Source organism: Aulonocara stuartgranti (assembly GCF_965226115.1).
Source record: "Aulonocara stuartgranti genome assembly, chromosome: 4".
Lineage (NCBI taxonomy): Eukaryota > Metazoa > Chordata > Actinopteri > Cichliformes > Cichlidae > Aulonocara > Aulonocara stuartgranti.
Window position 1 is genome coordinate 20,536,017 of NC_138942.1, and position 11,577 is coordinate 20,547,593.

Genomic DNA, 11,577 nt, shown 5'->3' on the forward strand with positions numbered 1-11,577 from the left:
CAAAGCAAACATCAGCAACCCAAAATCAACATCGCCAGAATTAAGCCTTCCACTCCCCTTGCTTATGGCAAAAGCAAAGCAAACCCTTTCTCTTGCTGGCATGGCAAGTGGTTTGTCCACATTTATTCATCCCCACCTTCATCCAGTCACACACACATCCACACCATGTATTCACACCAGGTATTGCTAATAGTGGAGCCTCCCGCGCAAGTAATCAGATTCTCCACTCTCAGCAAAATGAGCTCATTCATTTGTTTTATTTGTCATAGTAAAATAGTTCTTTATGCTTTTGGACTGGATTGACTCGCTATTATTGTCCCGATTCGTATTTTGAAGAAAAGACAAACGACTACAAAGTCCCAATAAGGTGCGTCAAAACAAGGATTTTATTGAAATATATATGGGGGGGGAGAAGTAGAGCACGATCACTCAAACAGCGGCGATCTTCCCCGAACAATACTTGGGGTGTAACATACATATGATGACCAGTAATATGCGTCACCGCAGATGAAAAACAACATGCATGTTCCCCCCCCAGTTGTTCTGCAAAGCCCACCATGGCGTCCCTGGTAAGGTTTGAGAGCCTCAGCAAATTATAATGAACATAATTAATGCGATCAACATTTTTATTTGGAGTTATCCATAGGAACACACTTTCAAATCCTGCTGCTATTTGGTTAACTAATTTATATTCATCAGGAACTCCCCTGGGAACTCCAATCGAGTCAATCCAGGTAGGCGAGTCAGTTCTCGGGTCATAAATCTGTGTACCCGTTGTGCTTCTTTCCCTCAACATGCGTCTCCTACATCTGACTGTCAATGTACGCGTGTCATGTTGTGGAATGGCTTTTACCCTACTCCCTATTAGCATCAATGGTGCTCCTAACCGCACCATAGCACATGTCCCCACACTCCCCAAAGGAACATGCACCAAAAGGGTGTGATGTCCACAGTAATAATACAACCCACCTCTAGCCCATGTACCTATTATGGTGTTTGGGTCACTTACATTATTTGTGGTCCTTCCCGTGAGCGTCCTCTCACACCAACTAGGGTCAATTTCTCCCAGAGTGTATTTCACGGCGTCCGTAGAAAATTCAAAACAGGTGTAATTATTTTGTTTAGGTATGAATGAACCTGTCTGCGTACGCTTGTCAATTGGTGGATATAAACTTGACAGTGTGATGCAGTCACCCGTGGCCACAGCTTCTCTAGTTAATCTCAACATGCAATTATAACCCCACTCATCCTCTGGATACAGAGGCGCAGGCTCAGTAAACAAACGAGGTCTAGCTGTAGCACAGGCAACACAATCATCTACATGCTGTTCCCTAGCATTTTGAGCCACCCAATCCAGCCAGAGATTGCTGTCACTGAATCCGGTGGCACGTTCAATTAAATCTTTTCAGGCGAGTGTAGTCAACTGCAACTACCTTCCTATCTGAGTTTTGGTTAATTTTTATCAGTGATGTCCCATTGTCCCTTACTACAGGCCTCATTGGTTTAGCTTTACTAAGAAAATTAACTTTTATTAACCTTTTTGGATCTATCCCTACAGTTTCCACACCCAGAACTAAATATAAGGAATTTTGACGCCACCAGTTCCCCATTGACAAGGTCAATGGATTCTGGGCCGGACTATAATCTCTCTGAAGTTTTAGCTCATTCTCTGGCCCCTGCTCTGACGCCTCCCAATCTTCCCCAGTGTAACCTTTTACCTGATCCCAGTTCCGACACCAATTGGCATAAGGACGACTTCCCCTTTCACAATATGTGTTCACAGCATAATCCCAACACACCCACACATTAAATCCCCTCCAGCTACTGTCAGCTCCCTTACAGATAAAAACGTTGCACAAATCAAACGTGAATGAAGTGGTGGACCCATTAACATAGTCTAATTCTAGTCCACCATATATGCTGAGGCACTCATCCCTTTTACCTGAGACTTCACGCTTAACCTTCCTTGGCAACGCAATCAATTTGGACTCTGAAGCGGGTAGACTTCTGCGTCTGGGCAATTCACCTGTCTGCCAAAAAACAAAGAAACATTAGAACACTCACGCACGCCAACACCCCAGTTATTTTCCAATCTCCCCACAAGCCCATGGTTTTGGTTCCCCTACTCTCCTCTAACTCTAGGCTGGAGCCCCAGCCTATCACGCTTCACGCCTCTTTGGCACCTCCTCTTTGAGTGAAGAGACGCCCCGGATCCTTCTCTTCTTTCTTCGACTTCCCAGGTAGACTATTTGGGGATGAGCTTGTCTCCACCAAGCTCTCGTCTGCCACTGCACATTGAGACCAATGGAACCAGGTCTGGCCTTTCCCCTTCAACTGGACCGCTGTTGTGGTACGAGCGTTCACTTCAAATGGCCCCGTCCACCTCGGGTCTTTCCACTTTCGCTTGATGACCTTCAGCCACACCACCTTGGCGTCGGACCTGTCCACCGTGGTCACTCCTGCTGCAACCTGTTGTGTGAAACTAGACACAAGAGCTTTTAATTCTTTCCAATATTCTGCATGCGTTCTGTTACTTTTTATACTCTCTTCAGCCGGGACTGCCGTCCAGGGACCTGGAAACTGTCGTCCTGTCAACAGCTCGTACGGCGTGAAGCCTGTGGATTGGTTAACAGAACATCTTATGATCATTAATGCAATGGGCAGGGATGCGACCCAATTTAGCCCCGTCTGAGCACAAATTTTGTTCTTCAAATTTAGATTCATCCTTTCTACTTTCCCTTGGGACTGAGGATGATACACAGTTCCAAACGTGTGTTGCACCCCCAGCCTCTGTTCTGCCTCCGCCAAATCTTTGTTTTTAAAATGGGTCCCATTATCTGACCGAATTCGCTTGGGGAACCCATACCTCCTTTTAGACAGGGACTTTCAATCTGATCAGGTCCCCACTGGTAGCCTTCTCCTCAGCCAGTTGTAATCTGGAAAGCCCACCTTATATTTGCTCTCCCGAGAATTTGTCACCGCTGTTATTCACTGTTGCAGGCCTGCTTAGAACAAAAATGAGAAAAAAAAGAGAGCTGATTATTAGCTCATCAAGCACCTGACAGGTTTTCTTTAAGTGCACTGTTACAAAAATAATGGGCCCCTTCTTAGACGTCCATGTTTAATAAAACTCCCTCTATTAAAAACAAAAACAACCCAAACCTAACTGACAGAATCAACCCATCTCCACAACAACCTCAAAAATCTTAAACAAAAAGTTGTGCCACCAGAGTCCTGACACTCCCAGGTCAACTCATGTAATTTCACCTCCTCAATACACCGAAAGTCTTGTTAAAACCACACAATTTGCACACAACAATCGCCCCCTTTATGCACTTTAACATACTTAGATTCAGCATAAGATAACCCCATTACAACAACGTATCAACACTAAACTATAAATTTCCTATCCAAATCTGCTATGCTTCCTCTCCTGAAAGAGAGGCGCACACACACACACACACAGTCATCTCTCAATAAGTTGCTGTGACAAGACAAATACATGTTCAAACATTACCACCTTGTTAAATTATTTTATTTCTTTCTACAGTGATCACTGGTTTTGATCACTCAGTACGAGGGCACTCCTAAGTCACTCTTTTAAAACTACTTCAATCACTTTTTCTTTTTTCCATAATTCACTCCCTTGTCATATAGCTTCTTTTGAGTTATTCCTCAACTTCAAACTCAAGTGCATTTTATTCTTTTTTTTTGCCTGTCCCGTTTGGTTCTTTGGCCATCAGAATTATTGTCTGAAGGCGAGAAAAGATGCCCAACGGATTTACTTTACCAAATTGACCATCCCAGCCTTGCCGTAATGGTCTATTTGATTCATCTTTTATGGTTTATTTTCACTCGCTTTGCCCATTTGCTCTCTCATCTGTTAAATCTTCAGTTTGGTCCTGTAACTTTGTATTACAGGTCAAAAGACCCTCAATCCACACTGCGAGGATTGATGTTGTTCCTCGCGTTCTTTAACCGCATTGACGGCCACACTACTATTTTTTACTGTTCTCTTAAGCTTTATTTTGGAATCATACATTTCAATGACCTCTTCTAACTTTCTGTCTGCAGCATTGGCTTTGTCTTCGTTTTTTAGTATTTTCCTCGTAAAATTGCTGCATCTTATTTTTTATTTTTTATATTTTTTATTTTCACTCGCTAGATACGGGACTGACTTGAATGAGGAAAAGAAAAGGGAGAAAGGAAGAGGGGGGAGAAACAGTGGAGAAGAGGGACGGGGATAAAGGGCAGAAAAAACCTCGCGTTTTATGGTGACTCCTGAATTTCCTCCACTTCCTCCTCATCCTTAAAATACTCCGGATGAGTGTCCACAGCATTGTTCAGTCTGATGGCATCCTCCATGACCTGGACAACATGATACCATTAGAATGACATCATAGAATGAGGGGTGTGACCAGAGCCAGAAATGCACTCATTGATCCTTTTGTTGATTTATTGCTATCATACACTACTAATCAACTAATCGAAGTGCAAGTGTCACAGTCTGTTATTTATTCTCCCTCCATGCAAGGCAACATCCAGGGGTGGTGCTGTGGGTTCAGCATGGCTGGCAGCCATTGTTCAATCATGCCTCCCCTATTTCAGTTGGAACGCTGGGGCCTGGAGGAGAGAGCTGCGGACTGCCATGCACCATGAGCAGCCGATGGGAGCGAGAACAGTCGCAGTTCTTGCTTTTTCTGTTGGGGGAGGCCCAAATAGTGCCATTCAACCTTCAGCAGCAGCAGCAGCAAGGGGCTGTTTTTACAATGTCTGCCAGGTAATTCTACACCGACTGGGTAGAGGGCATCAGAGGGCCACTACTGCCATTTCTGAGGAGGACAGATGGAGCTGGGGGACAGGCCCTTCGCATATGCTAATGCACAATGCAATAGCCAAAGACCACTGGAAATTAAACCAAGGGGCAAAATATACAGCCCAAGGCTGCGGTTCGCTCCTGCGTGTGTAACGGAGCAAAGGTGATTTTATTTTTTCCACAGTGTTTTTAAAGGAGGGAAACCTTCCTCCAAACGGACAGAGCAGTGGAGTCGCCAAGGGAAAGCACACAAATTAAAAACTGTGGAGCCTGCGGCTTAATTTGACTCAACATGGGAAACCTCACCCGGCCACGGAAAGGATTGACAGATTGATATTTATAGTTAAAAATATAAAATGAATTAAAACAACCCTGGCCAGGGGACAACACAATAAAAATCAATAAAACACAACATTAAAAGTCCAGTGGCGTCCGCCACGGTACACTAAAACAAAAAAACAACTCTTTAAATGAACAAAAAAAAAAAAAATCATGGAAAGAATTTCCACGTGATTAAATTGCTTTATTTTAGCATTATGCAATTCTGTTACTCCAACTTAATGCACTCAAGTCGGACCAACTTAATTAAAGATTGATTCATCAATGTATTTACTGCATTTTGATCCAATATATTTTAATAGTGTTGATCCAACAAAGAGTTTTGTTCCAACTCAATTCAGGTTTTCTCCAACTAATTTACTAAATTTGGTCCCAGCTTAAGTTAATTGAGTTAAACCAACTCATACAAATTAAGTTATTCCAACACAAGTCTTTAATGCTAATAGAAAACACTTTAATCACATGGAAATTCTTTCCATGATTATTTGAAGTTAATTTAAAGAGTAATTTTTTGGAGCATTTAACAAAGTCTAGAGTCTGGTTAACATACATTTCACTATTACATCTAAAAGGTAAATACAAATTTGTCATACACATCTTTTTGTTTTCTCCAATTTCTAGCAAATTTCAGGTTCAGTGAATAGACCAGACCAAGCAACATTGTCACTGCAAAAACTACATTGCCCAACTCACCCATCACTTCCACCCCCTCTAGAACAATCATAACATCCTGAGGGTCATCGCTGGCTCCGCACCCTCTGACCGAATGACACAGATTCCAAAGACTGTCTCTGCTATGGCAGTGGCCATGCTTTCTATCAACTTCCTGTGACAATAAAACAAACAAATTTAAAAAAAAGATAATGATTTCTCACTAATGTCCATTGCAAACAGTTTTAAAAGTACATCTGTTTTACATTAATGTAAAATACCTAAAAGCTTTATTCATTCAAGCCTTATAATAATGTAAATGTAATCAAAAATGACTGCCCGATATTTTTCCTCACTCAAGAGAAGTTCATTCAATACCTCAACAATGTTCTGTCTTTCAAAATCTTGAGTTGTGATAGGGGTGACTGTGGCACAGGAGGTAGAGCAAGTTGTCTACTGCTTTAATCCCTGGCTTCTCTAATCTGATACTAAAACTATCAATGGGTAACACACTGAACCCCAAGTTGCTCCTGATACATCCATTGAAGTGTAAATGTTACATAAAAATCTTGTATGAATGAGGTTATAATGATATTATAATAATGATAGTATAAAACACTCAAGAATGGTGCGTGTAGTTAGGGCTGCTCAATTAATCGAATTTTAATCACGATTACGATCTGGGCTTTCAACGATCATTAAAAGTGACTGAGCCGATTATTAGCCCCTCCCTCGTGCTTTACTCTCGCGCTGCTCCGTGTGGCAAATCGAGCGCACCTCTTGTTTCCAACACGCGTCACAACAATTAAGAGGACCCGAGGGAAGCTCGGAAAGCTAAGCAGAAGTTATTTGGAGAGGAGAGTGACTGCCGTTGGTTGAAAAGAGGGGTAAAAAAACAAAAACAAAAAAAACTTCAGTGGTGTGGAAACATTATGGGTTCGCCGAGTCAGACATCGTGTGTAAACTTTGCTACGGTGTTGTAGCTGCACCACTGCAAAGTTCACTAAACAGATGTTTACATTTATTTCTTATATTGCAAACATTTGCACTGTTATCAGTATTTGCACACTATTTTATATTATTTGTTAAAGTCATTATTCAATACATTGTTATTGTTAACCTTTACAGTCAGAGCGGGCATGCTCCGTTTTGCGTAACTATTTTTAAATCCCTGTAGAACCGGAACCGCGTAAGCTAGCGCAATAATTTTTTGCATATGAAACCAGAGGAGTCGTACTTACATCTTATGCTATCAGCTTGTCCTAGGTCACGGTTGCAAAAATTGCACAAAACGCACTAGCAGGAACAAACACATAATATTCCAGAAACACGCTTTGCCGATTTGATCAGCTGTTCGCAACACTTCCCACATTGAAACAGACGTCAGCGCGAACTATCGCACGTCCGCCATTTCCTGCCAGAAACCCGAAGTGACGTCATCTTCGCGGAAACTGTAGTTTTTTTACTTGTAGGCCTTAAACACCTATACTGGTGTTTTTATAAGTCATGTTAGACTTTACTGAATAGTTTCTGGGATGCTTAGAACTCATATTGCACTGCTGGAAATAGTTTATTTTGATGCACATGCTGTTTTCTTTGCAAATTTGAATCATAGGATTGTTTTCCCTGCAGTATATAAAAATTGCTTTATCTCCAAAATAAAACTATGAAGACACTCAAAATAAATTTCCTGTTGTTGTAAACTATTTTTTGCATTTAAAGTTTTGAGGGATAAACCTCTTAAATTTCTCCAAGTAGAAATATATGTAAAAAACGATTTTCAATTTTTTTGTAGTTTATTGCACTTTTTGCAATTAATCAGAATCAGAATACTTTATTGATCCCTGGGGGAAATTATTTTTTGTTACAGTGCTCCATTTTAATGTAGTTACTATGGACTTAATGCATACATATTATTAAAATATGGGCTATAACAGTTGTATTGATGTATAGCAACTTGAAATGCTCCCAATGGCACTATAACATGTAAAAAAATAATATAAGCTCTGGCGGACTTTGTTCTATAGTAGGTCTTAAAGGGTTAAATAAATATCGTCAAATAATCGAGACCTCAATTTCAGTGAAAATAATAGTGATTATCATTTTTGCCATAATCGAGTAGCCCTACGTGTAGTATCCAGTGAGAAACTTAAAGCTCTTACTTTTCCCATTTTAAAAGCTATTTTTTTTACAGCCACCGGTAATTTATAGGAAAACCCCATCCCCTGAAACTTTTTGCATGTAGTTCAAGCTTATCTTTGATCATCTCCTTAGTTAAGGATACAGGCAAGTTAACATACCAGGTAATCCTTCACCAGCTCAGGATCTTCATTCAGGTACACGCAAAGACCTTTGGCGATGTATTCTCTTCTGATTTCAACAGCATCAGTACACAGAGTGGGGGGGGGGGGGGGAAACAAATATATACGGAAATCCATCTCAACGACCTAGCAGTGGGATTAAAGAACTTTTAACTGAATTACCAGGAATTTGTGAGAAATACAGAGGCTATTGTTTTACAGTCTTAATCTTTTCAAATAGTATTCATGCATTTTAGACAATTCTGTCATTCTAATATTGTTTTTTACTTTGTATTAATTTAATCATGCCATACCCCCAATTCAAGAAAGTTTAGATGATGTGTACATAAAATCAGAATGCAATGTTTTCTTGGTCTCAAAACTATGTCACTTACAAATGAATATATTAAATTTTTAACATGGGAATGTGATAATTTAAGAAAAATATTAGCTCACCATGAATTTGATGAACGGGCCTGCCAGCTCTCCAGACCTTTCACCACCTGATAAGATTAAACATTTATTATCTTTACAGGAGGGAACTGCAAGTCTAAGTTTAAGTAGAAAAATATTTAATTTAAAAAACAAAAAACAAAACAGGAAAACATATCTGTTCATGTTTTGTCTTTCCTCCTCAGTGTACTAAAAACACAAGTTGTTAAATAAACCACTCTCCATCAGTTGCAACTTACAAATTTCAACAACCCACACGTAAAATGTAAATTTATCACAACAGTCTCTGTGGTAGAGCCAAACTAGCTTATGTGCAGAGTTTAAGTTATAAACAATATCTATATTTGGAGTAGCTAAGTCTTTCATATTAGGCTATCATGCTAGCATGACATTGTGCTATATTCTTGCACTAATGTGTTAGCTAGCTATCCATCCATCCATCCATTCGCTTCCGCTTATCCTTTTCAGGGTCGCGGGGGGCGCTGGAGCCTATCCCAGCTGTCATAGGGCGAAAGGCGGGGTACACCCTGGACAGGTCGCCAGTCTGTCGCAGAGCTAACACACAGGGACAGACAACCATTCACACTCACATTCACTCGCACATTCACACCTAGTGGCAATTTGGATTATCCAATTAACCTATCCCCACAAGCTGCATGTCTTTGGACGGTGGGAGGAAGCCGGAGTACCCGGAGAGAACCCACGCAAACACGGGGAGAACATGCAAACTCCACACAGAAAGACCCCGGCCTGATGTTGGAATTGAACTCAGGACCTTCTTGCTGTGAGGCAACAGTGCTAACCACCGTGCTGCCGTGTTAGCTAGCTAGAATGGCATAAACAGATTAAAAAAAACAAAACAACAACAACAACAACAAAAGAACAAATGTGAATAAATAGAACTGAAAAGAATCGACAAACTAATGATACCTTTGTGCAAAAAGTATTTTCATCAAGATGGATGAAGATAGATTCACTCTTACCTTTCCAAGAGGACTGTGGAGCAAACCATGTGCTTTCCTGCCTCTTGTTTAGAATCTCACGTGATCTTGTGATATCGCGAGTCTTTAAGGCAGCTAACCACTCTTGTTAGATTTTATCATGTCATATCAACAAGAATTTAAGAGGTGCTAGTTGGTGAATTTCATGTAGATCTTATATGATTTTATTACGTTCACCTTAGAAACATAAATTCATTGTGTTCAAATTACATGTTAGAGTCTTGTAAATGCAATAAACCACCAAATTTCACTTTGAGTGTATAAGAGTCACTAAGAATTAAAAATCCAGTGAAGCGGTGCAGGAGGGAAACCCGGCGGCGTCCTCGCCTTCCTCTCCGCGTTCTGCGCCCCGGTGCGCTAAAGAAAGGAAGGCAGCGGTAGTCACTATTCTTTTAGGCAGCTATAATTCATTAAAGGGGACAAGTCAAAAGACTTACCCCGGGTGGGCAGAGCTCTTAACTCTGCCCGCCGCTTCTTTGTAACCGCCAATCGGCACCGGCCCGCCTCGCCGCCTCTAATTCCCTGCAGACACGTAATCTGGCCTCCTGTTGCTGCAGCAGTCGGACCGCTCGCTCCGTGTTGCTGGCACTGTATCCTCCTCTCCTGAACGCCAAGCTCCACCAGCCCTCCGGGCTTGCAGGCGCCGCCGCCTGACACCACTCACGCCTGCCCGTCTCTCAAGCCTCTTTCTCCATGGTCTGCCAGGCCCTCTTATTGGCCTCTGTGACCTCCCAGGTGTGATCAGGTTTATAATCAGGTAGGGGCGGAGTCTTTCCAGGACAAGTCACCAAATAAATACCATAAAAAACATGCAGTAAAACTCATAAAAATAAACCAGTGTACAATATTAAAATATTGAAAAGGTAAAACACAGCAAAACATGCATAGTAAAAAACCCTAGATAACTTGTCCCTTTCCACCCCGTGACACGTGACACACACCTTGACTTTGGGAACAGATTGATGTGATTGCTGTGATTGATGCGATATTTGGCCACATTGCTATAACGACACCACTCGATTACTTCACACGCATGCTACCAATAATCCATAAATTGCTGCTTAAGGAACTAAGGACAATACATTTAAATGCAAGTTCTTTTTTCTAATGTGTTGTACAACTATCAAATTCATTTTTTTATGTTACATAGTAATATGGTCCTTACCGATTGTGAAACTAAATTAATTCGTTTCATAGATCTAATCCATACTGCTCCTTTAAGGCAGCAAACTCGCTATATTCTATTCATTATACCAATTAATAACACCAGTGGTAAACAAAAACACTACTTTAAAACAACTCAGTGCAAATAGGCATGCATGTTCATTTGCTTTCAACTCACAACAACAACTCAACTTCCAAACCAAAACACCAACACAAAGGAGTGTGAGTTTAGACAGCACCAGTTAGCTAATCACATAGAACTGTAATCTTTGACATTTGTTTACCAAGTGAACAGCTTTAACATTTAAGCAGCTGTAACTGTTAGTGCAAACACTGTGTATTTATAAGGAAAGAGCTTCAAGTCTCCAGATCTACTAGCTAACAAAAGACACATTACGCTTTCACCTGCTTCTCTGCTTCAACAGCAACAATGTTCCTCTTACGTCAGAGGCACAGCTACAGCAAGTGTAGAGCCAAGCAGCCTCACCAGCGTAACCAGTGTTGCTCTTTTAGCTTTGAATGTTTTAACTTAAATGCATTAACAACTTGTGTAATAATTCTAACAAAAGGTTTCTAACTTTTATCTGTTTGTAACCCTGGGCTACACAACATCCATAAACAACATGTATCCATTCAATATCAATCCAACCAACAAACCTGCATTAACCCAACTATCCATAAAGCCAGCAACCATCCAGCCAACATGCATCAACCCAAAACTCCAACCAGACAGCATGCATCATAGTAAGACTAGGTGGACTGCTGTGGATTCATTTGAATCTTACTCTGCACAGCTGCAGAACACTGTTGATGTAGCTCTCGTCCTTTTCGACCTTATTCCTGAAAAGGCTGG

At 41.0% G+C, this 11,577-nt stretch overlaps 1 long non-coding RNA gene across 6 annotated transcripts; it reads right to left on the bottom strand.

The window, feature by feature from the left end:
* Positions 1 to 363: 363 nt before the first annotated feature.
* Positions 364 to 10,307, bottom strand: LOC309704401. Of its 6 annotated transcripts, none has more exons than XR_014276247.1 (7): positions 9,998 to 10,300; positions 9,543 to 9,917; positions 8,563 to 8,609; positions 8,107 to 8,253; positions 5,849 to 5,981; positions 4,262 to 4,368; positions 364 to 3,002 (listed from the first exon to the last, which is right to left on the bottom strand). It is a non-coding gene; the product is annotated as an uncharacterized lncRNA (long non-coding RNA). The 6 variants fall into 6 exon arrangements; XR_014276248.1 differs by having other exon boundaries at positions 364 to 2,615; positions 2,950 to 4,368; positions 9,998 to 10,289; XR_014276243.1 differs by having other exon boundaries at positions 364 to 4,368; positions 8,107 to 8,176; positions 9,490 to 9,917; positions 9,998 to 10,307.
* Between the last annotated feature and the right edge of the window lie 1,270 nt (positions 10,308 to 11,577).